Below are 18,990 nucleotides of genomic sequence, written 5' to 3'. Positions count from 1 at the left end.
CCAACATGGTAACAGATGGAAAAAAGACCAAGGTTAGGGAGTAAAGTAAATAAGTATGAACTATCATTCCATAATGGATGAGGCCACTATAACCCACAAAATCCATAGGAAAAAGTAGAGAGAGGTATCCTGTGTCTGTGTTTACTTAAGATTTATTCCCTAATCAGATATTTAGAAATATACTTATATAAATACCTCACATGTCTTTAATCTTCATTTATTTGAAATGAATTTATTGGAACTATAGTCCTTCCTTTATGAACCTACGAATTATCTTTCAGCCCCTATTTTTCTAAATTGGGGACAGCTCCTATTCAGTTGGGTTAGTGTCTAGGCCTTGTCCAGAGCCCCAATACAGTAGAATTAAATCAAAACTCTTATAGGACATCTAGTCTAATTATCTTAATTCACAAAAGACACTGAAACTTAAACTAACCACATCTATGAGCACCTTAGATAGAAAAGATCAGATTAAATAGATATACAATTTTTATAATGAATAAAACTTTCTAGGAACACAAGAAATACAAATGGAATGAAAAGCCAAGATATACTATGATAAAACCTTTTACACCTCTTTTGTTGATTAATTTCTCTGCATGTAATCATAGCTATTTATAGTTAAAGCTGAACATCTCAAGTTAATGGTGCCTTTTATTACATAAAGTAATTTAATGAGTAGATGCTAAGTGATTCTCTGACACAAAAGACTTCACAAAAATAATTCTTCTGCTGTTCTTAACCACTGAAGACATTTTTGTTCAAGTAATTAACATGATCCTATCCAAATATTTAGCTAATGAGTATAAATTCTACTTTATTTAATATAAAAACCTTTATACAGGCATTGTCTTATAGCCAAGTTTAGCTCTATTCTGTTTCTTTCTCATCACAATGTATTTATTAAAGTGGCTTTAAATGCATATGTAAAAGCATTTAAAAATCATGCCAAAGCAAAAAGTAGTCATTATTTAAAACTGTTGACAATGAATATTATAATTCTAAAAGTTTTATAATAGTTTTTGTAATATTTTGTAATAGTGTAGTAGAAGTACAAACACACATGTGTAGAAAGTATGGTTTTCTTGAGTAAGCTATAATGAACTGTCATGAAGAAATTAAACATGATACAGTGATAAACTATGTATAAATGCAGCTTCAGTCTCTGCACTCTTGACTCTGAGTATTCAACACATATAAAAATATTTTTAGAAATTACTTTCTAAAATATAATAAATTCATGATATGAATTAAATACTGTTTGCAAAGAAGCACTAATGTTTTGGGGTACAAAGCAAAACAAAAAGATAGACTCTTAATACTTCTTAGTAAGAAGTTGCTTCATTCAGCTATTTAATAATTAAATGAAAATGCTTTCTCAGTTCTATATTTGAGTCTTTACTTATGATATTTCTGTTACCTGCTGATTCTTTTGAGAGAATCATTGTGCCCCATATTCCTTGTCCATGTGAGTTGGAAGGGACCATTTTATTAACCCAAGTTTTATAATATTGTAGAAAACCTTATAGCTGTAATGTCTCAAAATTCAGGCTTTAAATATAAACTTGGTTATCTTTATATCAAAATCTATACCTACATTTTTTTTTGATGTACCAAAAGTTGGTGTCAAACTGTGATTCTAGGAAATTCACTTCTCTATAACAAAGTTCTTTCAGTGTCTGCTATACTGGAAAAAAAAAAGTTTCTTTCTTATTTTTTTGGTTTGAAATATATACTGTGGTATTAATGGAGATGTTTTTATAATGGAACAATTATAAGATTCAACTTCTATAATATGAAATAGATTTCCTGATAGGCAGGAATGACTTCTGGTTTCACATTATCCAATATTCTTTAAAATTACAGGCTGAGATTTTTCTGTTTACTATTGTAGGTGGAAATGGACTGAAAATCATAATGTAACATCCACATCTTTATTAGATTAAGCCAGACTTCTCATAGTATAGGCTGGTATTCGACTACTTTTTTCCTTCCTATTCCAGTCAAGCATAGAATGAAACATTTAGTCCTCTCTTGCTTTGTCTCCAACAGATTTTTGTTTCTATAAATATAACCCAGTGAATGTTTCTTCTCTAACATTTAAGGCCCTAACATTCCAGATCTTGATCTTCTAGGACAGCTAATTACATCTTCTTTAGAAGATATAAGTGTAAAAGTATTGCATTCTATACCTAAAATATAGTAAAAAAAATGATAATTTCTGGATATTATAGTAGATATCAAATTGATTTCCTTTACTTCTATAATACTTCTTCCATAAGTATCAGGCTTTATTGTACATATGCCGAAAATACTGCTTCTATCTCAGCTTTTCCTGCTCAAAAGGATTACTAATCCCCATTGCTTGCTGAGAATATTTAGAAGTTTTTAGTTTATCAGTCAAGGCAACTTCAGCAGTTCAATCTTAGTGAATATCAGCATGATTTTTTACACAATCTGCACAGAAGCATATTTGTGTTCAATGATATAAACCAATTCAGTACTACGTGATGAATCATCAAAAGAGGAGGTGTAATGAACTCTGAGAAAGTCAAGAGTTCTGCAAAAGAAATGAATACAAATTCACAGTTTAACAAATAGTCATAGAGATGTAAAGCACAGCATAGAAAATATAGACATTAACTATGTATGGTGTCAGATAAGTATCAGACTTATGAGGGTGATCACTTTACAAGGTATATAGATATATAATCACTATGTTGTATAGCTGGAACTAATATAATATTATATGTCAACTATAATTTAAAAATAAAAAAAAATTAAAAATTATTAGATTGGTATGATGAAAAAATTCAGGAGAAAAAGTTTAACCAAAAAATTAGGACAGAGTCCAGGAACTGAAACTCAAAATTAGGTTGACTGGAAGTTTCAATAGGAGTGAAAAATGCATGAAGACAAAAAAGAAGATTCCATGGTCAGACAGGCCTGTTCAGAAGCTGATGATATGAACGTGTCAATTCCTAGTAACAACTGCATTCATGATACGACTTCTAAGTGGCTAAATGGAAATAGAGATAAAGCTTATTTTAGTTTAAATTGTTAAGTGACTGTGAGGTAAGGATAGTGCAATGATCCTCAAAGAAAATATAGATACTACTAACTTAGAGAGATGTGATTCAAATTCAGTGTGTTACATGTGAGTAATGAGAACAAAACCCTAAGTACTGAGTTCACAGAAGAAATGGGGTAGAAGTGAGAAACAAGAGCTCTGTGCAGTCTAATTTTGATTTTTCATCTAAATGCTAAGTTTTGTTTCAAGGTCACATCTATATCAACACTCAAGTTGTATTTAAATATGAAAATATTATAAATCACACACCTTGTTTATCCTTTTACAAAAAGTAAATTGCAACTTGCTTTTGATTTCTCCATGGATCTTTTCTGAAATAAATTGCTATAGTTGTGACTGTTGCCTAGGAAATTCTTGATACATACTAATCATCAGGCTCCTATCTGAAAAGTGACAAGAGATTATAATTCTTGAAACTAAGAAGATAACAAAGGATATGATATATATATATATGTATATATATATATATCTGTATGTGTATATATGTATGTCTTAGAAAAATAAACAAGGTTGAATTTAAGTAGATTAGAGAAAAATTTACTCAAAAAAATTGAAAATGTTTGTTTGTAAAGATATATACATCCTGATGTTCATAGCAGCATTATTCATAGTGGCCATGACACAGAAGCAACTGATGTGTCCTATAATAGATGATTGGATAAAGAGGAAATGGTACATATATACATATATTACTCAGCCTTAAGAAAAGATGAAATACTGCCATTTGCGATAACATGGATGGACCTCAAAATAATCATGCTAAGCAATAGTCAGATAGGAAAAGTTGAGAACTGTATGATTTCACTCATATGTGAGATATAAATTGGAAAGCAACAAATGAACAAGACAGATTCATGGACATGATTACCAGAGGATGAGGGGAAGAAGTAGATAAACGTAAAGGGGGTCAAATGTATAGTGAGAGAAGGAAATGTAACTTTGGGTGGTGAACATACAATGTAATATACAGATAATATATTATAGAATTGTACACTCAAAACCTACATAATTTTATTAACCAATGTAACCCCAATAATTTAATAAAAAATTAGAGAAAATAACAATTTGTTAACTCTATGTATTCATACATAATTTATAAATTAACTTTTGAAGAAAATTATATTCATAAATTCCATAATAAGAATAACAGTATTCATACTGAAAATTATGAATAATTGTAGATAAATATTCCTCTATTTTATCCCCCAAAATAAAAAAAAAGAAAAATTAGCATACAGAAATAAATTTTAAAAAGTTGAAATCAAGTAGAGATTTTTGAAACATTTCTGTAGTTAATATATCATGGCCTAACAATTCAGATATAAGAAGCTTGCCATAATACTGACCATTACTTCTTACCAATATTCTAGGCCCCTTGCTTAGCAGAGAATTTCTTTTTCTAGAGTCCTTGAACACTGTAGATGATATTCAGCATATCCTTAAAATTGGATGGGGAAAATACAACTGCATTTTTACTGTCTTTGTGCTAAAATTTAGCATTTCTATCAATTATGTGTACAATACTATAGTAAAATATACTTAGAATGTAAGATAGCAACACCTGAAATATTGCCAACAATATAATTTACAGACTTTTCTGAGCATATTATATTTATTGAGGATATTTTGAAATAAATATAGGCTCATTACTTAAACATTTTAATAGTTATTAGTTACTATTTTAGATTATTTTGTTGAGTTCATGTAATGACTTATTAATAAGTTAGTCATGAGTTAATGATTTAGATTGGGTACCTGGAGGCAGATTTTAGAAAAAGAAATAAAAGTAGAAAAAGCATATTGAGAGGAAAATCTATGAAGGGTACAGAGTAGAGGGAGCAAGAGTAGGTAGTGTTAGACTGTAATGTTGACCCAAAACTTGTGAAAGGAGACAGGGAAGAAAAGAGAAATGATAGGATGAGTCAGGTGGTAGTGCACCTCTATGAAAGTCTTGGCCAGACCCATGATAAGCAACAGTGCAAAGGTCATTTGTTAGAGCAATCCCATGTTGGGTGGGATTGTCCAGTTGTATACCTCTGCAGTGCTTAGTTACTACCTGAGAGCAGCCCATGCAGAGACTGGTCTTGGTGTGAAAGCTGAGTAGATTCTGAAGGATGAGACAACTGGAGACTGAGTGTCAATTGTGTCCCTCACAGCAGATTCTCTCCTGAATGGCTAAATATCTGAGTGATATACTGTGATGCCTTCCACAATAAATATGTTATTGATTACCCCATATTTTGATAGCTATATTTAAATATATTTGTTTCCTTTATAGTCCCTTTGTATTGCTTTTTGCACATTTAAAAATATTCTGAGATTTCACTAGGCTTTCCTAGACAACTGCCAAAAGGTGCATGGTTGAAAAAAAATGTCATGAAACTTGACCTTGAAAACACATAAGTGAGTCAGGTATCAACCCAAATTTCATTTTGGGTTATCAAATTTTCCTAAACATTTACTCAGGTCTCAATCTGTTAAATAGCTCATTAGGTTGAATTGAATAATTTGCCTGAATTGTTTGGCTCAAAGAACCTCCACGAAATTCTGTCGATGTCTGCTTATAACTGTGGCCCAAATGTCTTACAAGAATGCATTCTGAGATTTTGGGGAAATCAGTATTAGGCTAAAGGAAAAATTATTTCAAATATGAGAATTTCAAAAATATTTTCACTCTTTTAACTCTTCTATCACACCCAGGCAACTGGCAGAAAGAAAGGGGGGGAAATGTGTTTTAAAACCTTAGGAAGAAAAAAATCTGTTTGAATTAATAACTAAATCAGATTGTGTGAAGGAAATATAAACTTTTTTGTTTTCTGAAGTCTTGATTAATATTGCATCCAACTAAATATATATTTTACTGAGAAGATTAAGATTTTATTCTTTAAACAGAGTAAAACTATTAATAAACTTCCTTCTTGTAGTTAGAAGAAAATAAAAATTTTACCAGCATCAGACATGAACTTTTCTTACACGAAAGAATTTTTCTTTTTCCCTCTTATATTTGTCTATTCTAATCCCAACGTACATTTATATTCCAAATAATTAGTTAACAGCAGGATATGCTTTCCTTTAGAATCCTATCTCTTTTGCTTATCTCTATAAATTAACATATATTATAACTTATCACATACAATAGATTACTCTTTACGAAGGAATTTTACAAATCCTTTTTCTGATTGTTTTATGTGTTAACTTGACTGGGCCACAGAGTACCCAGATATCTGGTTAAACATTTTTGTGTGTATATCTGTGTTTCTGTATGAGATTAACATTTGCATTGGTAGACTGAGTAAAGCAGATTCCCTTTCCAATGTGGCTGGGCCTCATCTAATCTGTTGAAGGCCTAAATTGAGCAAAAAAAGTGGATGATGGAAGAATTTTTTTCTCTTTGCCTGCCTGCCTTCAAGCTAGAACATCCACCTTCTCCTGCCATTGGACTTGAATTGGCCTAGATCTTACACCATTAGCTCTCTTGCTTCTCTGACTTTCAGACTCAGACTAGAAATATACCATTGGTTTTCCTAGACATCCTGCTTGCTGAGTGCATATCTTGGGTCTTCTCAGCCTTTGTAATCATATGAACCAACTTCTTATAATAAATTTTTATTCATATATAGATGATTGTAAGTGAATATATATAGTCTGTCTAACTTACTCTCTCAGGTGGTGAGGGTGGGGAGGGAGGGGGAAAAAAAAGGAAAGGGAAGAGAGGAAGAGAGAATGAGGAGCGAGAGAGAGAGAGAGAGAGAGAGAGAGAGAGAGAGAGAGAGAGAGAGAGAGAGAGAGAGAGAGAGAGAGAGAGAGAGAGAGAGAGAGAGAGAGAGAGAGAGAGAGAGACATCCTATTGATTTTGTTTCTCTGGAGAACCATGACTAATACTCTTTCTTTTGGTCAGTGAATAATAACATTTGGTGGAAACTTCTCCTTTTGGACTTAGTAAACAGTTCATTACATGATAGATTTGATAAAAGGCCAGAAAAGGCATAATGGTATCAAAAGTGAGGAAAGATGTCAGATTTCTCATCAGCTATGATTTACACATACACATTTGGGCCTGAGGAGTTAAAAGGACCAAAATAACTCAAAACTTGAACTTTGTTTAAAATAGATCAGTGTTTCCTGATTTACTGACCCAGCTTTCCATGGAAGAAGAAAAAAGGCTTGAGTGCCAAGAAGTTTTGTGCTAAGGAAGTGATAAATGAAATACTCAAAGGCTAGCCCTGTCACCAGCAAAATAAATTTTTCTACAAACTGTGATATTTGAGTTTTCTTAGGGAGAACTTGTTTGGTGAGTAGAAATTCTCATTTTCAACATCATTTCTCAGCTGATTTTTCAGGGAGAATGTACAAAATTATTTCATGGAAGTATGAAAGTAATCATTTGACATACTATAAGGTAACAATTGAACTATAGAAAACACAAAGAGGAAAATATAACCTGAAAGTTCTGCTTGCATGAGTATCCCTAGGGTATTTTTATTTTTTCCTCAAGATTTTACACACATTTAAGAAAGAAGGAATAAATAATCTACAAATGATGCTTTAAATGCCTGGGAAGCTAATAATCCATTAGAATAAATAGCTAAACTCTTGACTTTAGGCACAAGACTCTAGCCATAGCATAACTTTGAAACAGGTTAGATGATTAATCTGTTTTTGTTTGGAATAGTCGCAGTGCAGGTGTTTCTAGGGAGATTTCTGGGAAAAAAGAATATTGTATATGAATACGATCTATCTTTTTATTATCTACTTATTCATTTATCAATTTATTCATCACTGTTCTAATCTCTGAAGACATAGAGAAACAAGTATCCTGACACTGTAGAACTTACATAGTTCAGGGACATGTAGACTAAAAGTAAATAGTCATGTGAAAAAGCAAAAGAATTAAAGGTATAGAAAGTACTATGAAGATATGTGGGTGATGAAATAAATAAATAAATGAAATAAATTTTTAGTTTAGGTGGTCAAGATTGATTTAAGAGGTAAAATTTTAGAAGAAATGTCAAGGATAAAAGTTTGCCGAACATTAAAAAAACTGGGCAAATTATTCTAGATAAATAGCATGGATAATTGCTAAGTAGGGGGCAAATCACGGTATGTTTTAAGAAACAGAAAAGAGGACAAGATTGCTAGAGAATACTGAATGAGGGGGAAATAGTAAGTGAACATGTTGGAGAGATTTTCAGACATCAGAACATTCAGGGCTTTATATAAGATTGTAAATATTTTGGCTTTTTCTCTAAAAGCACTGAGAAGCCACTGAAGGATTTCAGGTAGTGGAATACCTAGAGCATGTTAATTTTAAAAGATTAATCTGATTCTGCAGATAACCAAGGGAATTAGCATTCACTATGATGTTTAACACTGATGAGAATCTCAATATACATTTATTGAATGAACAATTTTTTTTAATAAATAAATGAATTGGCATAATAGTGGATTGAGTTGGAACACTGAGCTTCCCCAGAAACAAGGTCCTAGCTACATTTTGATCTTATTGTTTTGTCAATAAATACCTCAAGCACTTTCTATATGCTGTACATTGAGAATTCCTCAGTAACTTAAAGACAGACCCAGGAAAAGAACGGAAACAGTTAGTTGGCCAGGAAATACTTCCAATAAATTTCATTATTCTGCTTCATTGCTACTAAAAAGCATTTCGAAAGTAAGCAAATAAGAACATCCCTTAACTTTGGAAGCAGTAGGAGGAACAGCTCCATGTTTCTGCTCAATCTGATGTCCATTTTCATTTTACATCACAATCTGGTAGTGCTTGAATACCAGAACCCATGGGTATGCAGAGACATCAAAATAAGTTGGAGCAAACATAAAAAGAGCAGTTGAATTTGAAAAAATATAAAAATACAAATGTAAGTTGAAAAGAATAGAATCAGTTCTCTTTGAGAAACTAAGGGTTTTCATTTTCCATGTAAGAATTTAAAAAGTTTATCAGAATTCTATTCCTTGCATCTTATTTCAGTGTCAACTGTATGGCAAAATAGATATTTTTTCATCATATTATAATTTGAATTTGCCAGTCTCAATAATTTATTCTCATAAATTTTCAAATTAAAAAATCCAAATAATTTATTCTCCCATTGCTTTATTTTCCAATTCAATGAATGTTTATAGTCCTAATATATGCCATACAGTGTGAGTACACGGGGTAAACTAGTGAATAACTGTACTTGCTGCCTCTTCCATCAATAGACATTATACTCTAGAGGTTTATACATTGTAATGCAGGTGTCCCCAACACCTGGGCTGCAAACTGGGACTAGTCCATGGCCTATTAGGCACTGGGCCATACAGCAAGAGGTAAACATTGAGAGAGCCAGGAAGCTTCCCCAGCACTAGCAACACCACCTCAGCTCCACCTCAGATCATCGGGCATTAGATTCTCAAAGGGACATCAATTCCTAGTGCCAAAAAAGTTGGGGACCATTGCTGTAAGGTACATTTTCAATATAGTGTAATCAATACTGATTGATTAAAGAGTTACGCCTTTATAGAAAAGTGTTTTACTCCAAACATATAGGATCAAGTTATTCTTCCCAGAACTGATATTTAAGTTTGACCCTAGAAGTTGAAGATTTAGCCAAATAAAGTGGTGAGCAAAATTGACATAAATAACTTGCAGAAAGCTACAGTATAAACAGAAAATTTGAGAAAGCTAGAAAACCGGTGTCTCACAAGAATGGATAATTATGTCTTGATAGAAAATAGCATGCAGTTTGTGGTGTGGAATGGTGATAGAGTGAGGAATATGGGTAGGGGTAAAGGATAACCCAAGTAAAGAGAGAAGAAACTTGAATAATACCGTCCTGATTTCCAGAGCTCATAAACCATATTAGCATGATTGTCCTTTGCCTAAGTGCTTTGAAAAGCCACAAAAATGTTTTAATCAGAAGTGTCACGTCATCAGATTTAATTTGTATACGACCACTCTGGTTTTAGTTTAGAGAATTTATTAAAGAATGATCAAATGGAGACAAAAAGTGTAGATGTTTAGATTCGATTGTCTTTTTTTTGACTCTTCGAGTTAAAGAAGGTAGCCTACCAAGAAGAGGATATGATGCATTCAAATAAATGTTGCAGCATATAGTAAAAAAATATTAGTTGAACAAAGCATGTTTTTGGTGGGACTCCTTTTTATATACATACAATAAAAAAAGTTTGCATCAGTTTTAAATCACTAAATTCTATTCAAGGCTTTATAATACATACTACTAAAATGAAATGAAGAGTAATTTGAATATTCAGAAAGCTTCTTTCATACTGAATTTGTAAGTTTACCGTATATAATTATACACAAATATTCTCTTTCCAGAATGTAGGTTCATTTTGAATTCTTTACAACAAGTGAAATTATTCTTCTATATCATTCAGAAAGGAATTCACATTACAACACCATTTATCAAGAAGTAACAACAAAAAAGAATTCAAATAACATGTAGGGGAAAGAAAAATCACATACACTATAATCACAATAAGGTGCCAAGAAAAGACTCAATGCATATTTGTAATGGTGTGCATAAATGTTAAGGAAAGTTTTATAAAGAAACCTAAGATGTGAAAATTGTGTAAAATGTCCAAAGGATAATTCTCTTGTCTTTACTATTCAAATAATAGCTTCTGTAATTCTCCAGCACTTAAGCATATGTGAGATATACTGAAAAGAACCACTGGCTTTCTTTCATGACATTACCTTTATCTGGCTCCTGAATTTAATAGTTTAGAAAACATTGCACTATGCTTTTTCTTTGAAACTCATATCATTTGGTTTAAAAGTGCCATCTTATAAATAACATTTCAAAAGCAACTTTTCAACATATGTGATGGGTCTTTATAGCAATTATATGCTTAACCCAGTATTTCCGTTTCTAAGAGTTTTTTTTTTTTTAAGTTTATTGGGGTAACATTGTTTATTTTTTTTCTAAAAGGAATAAAAAGGTTTTATCAGTGTATGTGATGGTTTTGCTGCTCGGTTATTAATAAAAGACAAGGGGAAATAAAATTAATATTCCAAAGTAAGGAATCATTAAATATATCAGCATATATCTATAAGATGGGCTATCAAAAAGTTTTGAAAAGTGAAGATTTAAAATAAAAAGCATAACAAAAGCTGTGTATGAATTTAATATTAATTTGTAAATATATATGCTATTTTAAAAACTCAATATTTAAACAAAAATTTATATATAGAACTAAAACACACACACTGAATTTGAATTATAGTCTAATAAACATTCTAATAATTTTTTGAAATTTACTTTATTTGGGTGACAATGAATAATAAAATTATAGAGATTTTAAGAGTATGATGTGATAATATGTTAAATGTATATTACACCGTAGTTCACCACCCAAAGTTAAATTTCCTTTTGTCACCATATATTTGACCCTCTTTACCCTTATCTATCTCTCCTCTCCCCACCTTCCTTCTGGTAACCACTAAACTATTGTCTATGTTGTTGAGTTTCTGTTTATCTTGTTTGCTGCTTTCAGTTTCATATCTCACGTATGAGTGCAGTCACATGGTTCTCAACTTTTTCTGTCAGACTTATTTTTCTTATTATATATATAAAATTTATATATATATAAAATTCTTATTATATATAATTTATATATATTATATATATAAAATATATATATATATATAATATCACTTCTTTATTCAATCATCTATCAAAAGGCACTTCAGTCATTTCCATGGCTTGGTCACTGTGAATAATGCTGCAGTGAACATTAGGATGCATAAATCTTTGCAAATAAATGTTTTCAAATATTTGTAGCAGATACCCAGAAGAAGGATTGTTTGGCATGTGGTAATACTATTCTTAATATTTTGAGGAACCTCCATACTGTTTTTTGTACCAGCATGGTGGAAACGTATGAGGGTTCCTTTTTCTCCACATCCTCTTCAACACTTGTAATTACTTGTCCTGTTAATGATAGCTATTCTCACAGGTGTGAGGTGGTATCTTGTGGTTTTGATTTGCCTTTCCATAATAATTAGTGAAGCTGAGCATCTTTTCATATGTTTGTTGGTTGTTTGTATGTATTCTTGGGAGGAGTGTCTATTCAGGTCCTCTGCCCATTTTTTAATTGTTTTTGTTTATTTGTAGTGGTGAGTTGTATGAGTTCTTTGGATATTTCTGATATTAAGCCCTTATGAGGCATTGTTTGCAGATATCTTCTCCCATTTGGATGGTTAGCTCTTTGTCTTATTGAATATATTTATTTCTTTTTTGCTATGCAGAAGCTTTTTAGTTTGATATAGTCCCATTTATTTACTTTTGTTTTTACTTCCCTTGTCTTTGTGGTAAAATTCATAAAATCCTCTCTAAACCCAAGGTCTATAAATTTGGTACCTATGTTTTCTTCTGTACAGTCTATTGCAGTATCGTTTCATTCTTTTGCCTGTGGCTTTCCAATTTTTCCAGCCCTATTTATTTGAAGAGGCTTTCTTTTCTCCGTTGTATGTTTTGGGCTTCTTTATCAAAATTATTTGTCTCCATATATGGGGGTTTATTTATCCTAATAATTTTTCAGCTCTACAGATTAAACCAAAACTGTTCTTAGCCTGCTTTGATAATGTTTCCACACCATAGTTTAAGATATAATACCTAGAAGATTATTTCAGGCTTTTCATGATTTATATGTGCATTGAGATTTTGAAAAAGCATTAAAAACATCTTTATCTTACTTCTCATGCCTACATAGGTCAATATTTACTAAAACTTTGCATCATCCAATTCTATATTCTTTTCTGCTTCATACAAACCTCTCTTCTCCCTTATAAATACCTATTCCTTCTCCAGATGTTTCAAACACTCTTTTCTATGTCTATTACTCATAATTTCCCAGTATGTTCAACATTTTAAATTTTCTATTGAGATATAATTAACATACATCATACTATTTTCAGGTATACAATATGATTCAATACTTGTTTATATAATGAAATGGTCACCACGTTGAGTCTAATTAATGTCCAGCACCATACATAGTTATAACATTTTTCCTGTGATGAGAGCCTTTATGATCTGATCTACTCTCTTAGAAACTTTCAAATATGTGGTTAAATATTATTAACTTTAGTTACTCTACTGTATATTTCATTTTTAAAATAAATTTTATTATGATTTAGAATTATAGATTCAGATTCAGAAATTCCATCAATTTAAGCAATATAAAACACAAGTATAACAAAAAAGAATCAGTATATTGTTAGTGACAAATAAGTTGCTAACATTTGGACCTAAATTATTCTGATACTATAGAAAGCTTATCTAACTCCATGGTTATATTGCTCTTTTTGACTTATGAGTTCTATTGGAATAATATACACAGAAACAACATTATTGAGAAAAGAAATAAATTTTTGTTTGAAGCAGATTACCAACATCTAATCAAATTTTTGCAGTCACCAAGTTCTCATCATATGAAACAATTCAGGCACAAAATGTCATTATACTTACAACTAAAATGTATCTGCACATTTATAGATAAGATAAACAACTTGAAAATTAAATGAAATGGAAGCATGTTCCTGAAACCTAACAATTTATTTCCTCTGAATTCTTCGACTTAAAATGACATTTCAGTATCTATCTCTCTAATACAGCTGAATTTCTAAATCACTTTGTGAACTCTGGAACAAGCACTTGAAATATAAAAGTATATAAATTAACAAATCTTACAATCAGAAAACCAGTATCTGGGTGACACAACTCAGTCTGTTTTTGTTTTGTATCCCCAAGATAGTCCATGTCCTGATTTTAATATAAGCTACATTTGCTAAGTTTTCAAGCTGTGGGCTAATTAGTACTGAGGGTGGTACGTATGAGAACATGTGAGAGAAAACCTGTGTGCATTTTAAAAACAACATTGTGTTGAAGTTAATTTCATATTTGTAAACATACATGTGAAGCAGCTATATCCAATTATCCGTATGTCTTTCACATATCTCTAGAAATAAAGGCATTAACTCTGCCTTACTGTCTTTTTTTATATTATTTCTAAACTATAAGACAAGTCCCCAATCCCCAGGCCACAGACTGGTACCAGTTGATGGCCTGTAATTAACTGTAATTAGCAGGAGGTGAGTGGTGGGTGTGGGAGGGAAGCTTCATCTGTATTTGCAGCTGCTCCCCAGCACTAGCATCACCACCTCAGCTCTCTTCAGATCATCAAACATTAGATTTTCATTGGAGCACCAGTCCCTGGTGTCATAAAGTTTGGGGACCACTGCTATAAGAACTTTGAGACATTTTGTGTCTATTCCATCTTTGAAAACTCCATTCCACCCTATTCCTTCAATTTTTTTTTCTTCTCCTGATATTCTGATTATGCCACTTTTGCTTATAATCTTTAATATTGTCTTAGATTCCTTGGATGTATTGTTCTATATTCTTTTTTTCCCCTCTGTGTTTAATTTTGGATGTTCTATTGACCTATCTTAAAGTTAACTATTTTTTTTTTCCTTGTTTACATCTGGTCTACTAATGAATCTGCCAAAGATATTCTTTATTTTTGTTTTTTATTTACCACCATCTTTACAAATTCTTCCTTGTTGTTTTAACTCTATGCTGACATTACCCATCTGTTTTTCATGTTCGCTTTTTTTTTTTTTTCCCTTAGAAACTGTGTTGGGATCCCTAATACCACCTTAGATTTGATAATTCACTAGAAGGAATTATGCATGGTTTCTGTTTATTACAGTGAAAAATATAGATTAACATCAGCAAAAGGAAAAGACACATCTAGGAAAAACAAGGCACAAGCTTCCTGATGTTCTATCTTAGTGGAGTTGCACAGACATGCTTAATTCTTCTGCAATGAAGTGTGAGAACACATAGAGTATGGCTAACCAGAGAGTTCATCCAAGCATTGATGTCCAGAGGTGTTTACTGGGATCAAAAAGGCATGTAGCACCTGTGTGACTGATCTCATTTACTCAAATGCTAGCCTTCCCTAACAAAAACAAGTATTCACCATGTTAACCATCTAACAAATCTGATCAAACTCAACACAAGGCCTCAGACATACAAAGATACTCTTATCTTTCTTGGGAATGTGCAGAGTTGGGGAATTCAGACCTGATGCATTTTTTTTTTTCCTGTGCAGAGTATTTAACATATTATTTATAGTTATTTTAAGTTACTTGCCTAATAATACTAAGATCTGGTTCATATCTAGGTCTGATGCTACTGACTACTTTGTTCAGTCTGTGTCTGTTCTTGCAACTTGGCATGCCTTGTAATTTTTGAATCTCTTTGGATATACCTAACTCTCCAGATTGGGGGGGAGAAGGTATCAGTTTGCTCTAAAAGTATAGTTCTATGATTGGTGTAAAACGTCATTGATATTTAGTTTTACATATTTTTCTTGTTTTAAGGACAGAAATAACAATCTCCAAGTTTTTTACATTTCATAAATTAAACCAGATATCTGTTCATTTACTTTTTATAGGATAAATGACAATATCAGTCCAGAAACACAGACAGTAGCTTAGATAGAACTATAAGTATAAAATAGTGGTGAAAGGAGAATGATAAGTGTTGGTGAACTAGAAAAATAGATATGCAACATTGAAAATAGAATAATTATTCAGTATTTCTTAAACATTGACTGATTTAGTTGAAAGAAAGCTTAGTCAGCAAATTCAAGTCAGAAAATAACAGCCTACCTAATTTCAATTTTTAGAGAAAATTGCTTTTATTTAGCTATTAAGTTCTTCAGGAATAAACTGACACCAACAATATTTGTGTACATGTGTGAAAATCTATTTTTAAAAGTTATATTTTAACACATTATCTTTTCATTTCCACACACTGAATTTTAACATCATTGTGTTAATTCTATGTAAATATATGGCTTAAAGAGGAGAAAACTTGTTTGTGCATCTGTACCCACCAGTCTCAAGTAGCAGAGGTGACAGTATTGTGATATGGACCTGAAAAAGACTGTCACTTTATAAAACTTGGATTAGACAGCTTCTTTTTAAAATTTTTTTTCTTTATTTCGTGGTGCCTGAAATATCCATGTTTGTATTGGGAAGAGCACTGAGTTCCCTTGCACCTGTGGCTTCCTAGACAAGTTTAAGAATCACTGCAAAGCTCTCTCCTTAGCAAATCTTAGTTTAGAGCACTCCAAAGAATGGTTAAGAACTGGATCCTCCATAAAAGAACAATCTATTCATATGAAATAAAATGTTAGACTTAATATTGAGAGATGATAAATATATATTCTTTTGTCTCTTTGTTTGAACAACCAGGTGGCTGCTGAGAAAGTCTCTGTGCCCCTTACTAAAGGTTAAGACAAGAGCACTTAATGAGAAATTGTTCAATGACCATAATGCAACTGGGAAATTTTTTTTTTTTTTAATTTTGTCTTTTGTTTTCCATATCCTTCTATGTAGACCAAAATATATCCTTCATGTCTCTGGACAGTATTGGGATAAAACTTGAGTAGATGAATTATTCATAGAGTTCAGACTTTTCACACCTCTTTCCTTTTAAGTATAATTTGTAGTCTCCTACTAATGTGCAGAATTGACATTTGTAAAATGTCAGATAAGTGGGAACTTTATATCCATAATTTGCAATAGTCATTATTTTTATGTATAACAGGTAATGTGAGGGGTATTAGCTTACAAATAAAAAATAAGTGTGTAAATTCAAGTAAACAAGACAAGCCAATCAATAGTATGTCCTTCTTGTATATATGGAAAGCATTAGAAATGTCTTTTTGTATGTATGAATTTCTAGCCAGAACTAAACGTGAAGCTTAGGCTCCTAGACATAGCTAGAATTTTTGAATCTTACATTTTCATGTCAGAATCTGTAAGCTTTATCTTCTAAAAAATTTCTCTATAATTGTAATTTTGAGCATTTTTGGTTTCCAAATACATTTTATCATTTTCCATGTTGTTAAAATTAAATGCACAAGGAAATTATTTGTTTCTCCAAAGGACTCGTGTTCAGGAATCGCCAGATCATTTAAATTCATGCAGCCAAATATTGTAAACCCTGTTAATTATTTGGAACTGTGGTGGCCAAGCTTTTTTTTTCTTTCTCTTTTATTTCTTTGTTCATTAAGTTGGACTACAGAATGATCCATGTTAGATAATCAGAAATGAGTGCTATATGTCAAAACTTGATTGGGTCCTGCAGTAGAGGGGAAGAAAAAAAAATCAGGGATAAGCTTCTAAAGTCATTACTTTAAAAAATCAATTATCTACTGTGAGGTAACAACAGCAAACAGCTTTCTGGAAAGATGACAGAAAAAAGCAGTGAGAGGATTAATGAAGCAGTTAGCACAGTATTGATTAGGCCTCAAACTAGCAAATTTAAGTCTAGATCTTGCTGAAAAGGAGCAAAAGTCAATTTGCCCAAATAATAGTTTAATAACTATTTGATAAGAAAACCTTTAAGACATTGCATCATATTATGTGGTATAGAATCACATAAACTGATAAATCAGACACACAAGGACATATACATATACACTAAAAAAGAATATAAATGAGAAAATCCAATGGCATCATTTAATTTTATCTTTCAGGTTTTTGTCTTCTCTTGATAATATGCTAATTGTCAGGTAAATTAACAAGTTCTAATATTCACTTTTAGGAGCTTAAAAAGTATAAGTATAAAAAGATTTTTATACAGATTTTAAGATAGTGAGATTTGAGACTCATGCTAGGGAGTTTATTTCCAGGGGAGAGTAAAAGAAATGATAAACCTTAAAAACAGAAAATTTGATTCAGCCGAACATTTTATTTTCCTTAAAAATTTTCTGATAGTTATCCTACATTTGGGGGAGTTACATATAATTAGGGTTTAAATTGGTTCTTGTTAATCAAAATATCAAGAATGATGCTATTAACTAAATAAAATTTTGATACTTCTGTAAGTTACTAAAATACTAAAACTAAAAACAAATGATTAAAAAATATTGATGTGCATGTATCTGTTGGTGTGTGTACGTGGAGGGGTACTATTCGCAACATATGTGATAGAAAAAAATCATACAATGAACAGAAAATCAAATAAAATATGTATACATACACAGATACTCAAGGAACTGATGGTCATATTATGGAGAAAAACTAGCATTTATGTTTTGGTATACTTTTAGATAAAACTTGAAATTTTTGTCTCGTGTTTTTCATTTTAATTTAAAAATGTTAATAAGTATAAAATGAGAATTATGATTTTAGTCCATTTTATTTATACACACACACATACATACTGGTTTTCAAAGTTTATAAAGTTTAAACTTTTTCTTTTTCTTTTTTTTTTTTTTTGGTCAAGGCAATCCTTGGTTGACCTCACAGATTGCAAGAACCTTGTCAGTTTAAAATCCCTTATTTTATTTGTTTGTGTGTTTGTTTTATTTTTTATGCCTACAGCATCTGACCTTCCTAGGTGGTCTCCCCTCCAAGTACTAACCAGGCCTGACACTGCTTAGTTTTCGAGATCAGACGGAATCTGACTTGTTCAGGGTAGTATGGCCGTAGACTCCCTTTTCTTTTTAACCTCGATGTTCCTTTCATCGTTTCACTTTCAAATCATATTTCCACAGCATGAAGGTATAAAGAAACAAACGACAATAATTATCAAGTTTGATTGAAGGCAGATAGTTGCATTTCACCTTATACTAATGTATTGCTGGGTAGATGTGGTATTTATTTAAAAATAATATACTACCCCTGATAGTTATGTGTCGGCTTGATAAATGAGTTGTATAAGACCTCTCTCTTATGCCTTTCAAGATTCTACTTTGACTTGTTTTTATTTGGGATTTCATTGCCAATCAATAATGCTCACTTCAGCATTTTAGTTCACACATAATTGAATAAAAAACTAAAGCCTTCTGAATAG

General features: G+C 31.5%; 1 pseudogene; it reads right to left on the bottom strand.

Annotated features, from left to right (window-relative positions):
- Nucleotides 1–18,509: 18,509 nt before the first annotated feature.
- LOC118609191 lies at nucleotides 18,510–18,628 on the bottom strand (annotated as a pseudogene).
- Between the last annotated feature and the right edge of the window lie 362 nt (nucleotides 18,629–18,990).

The sequence above is a fragment of the Rousettus aegyptiacus genome, unplaced genomic scaffold (genome assembly GCF_014176215.1).
Source record: "Rousettus aegyptiacus isolate mRouAeg1 unplaced genomic scaffold, mRouAeg1.p scaffold_m13_p_10, whole genome shotgun sequence".
NCBI lineage: Eukaryota > Metazoa > Chordata > Mammalia > Chiroptera > Pteropodidae > Rousettus > Rousettus aegyptiacus.
This window is presented reverse-complemented; position numbering and strand designations above follow the sequence as displayed.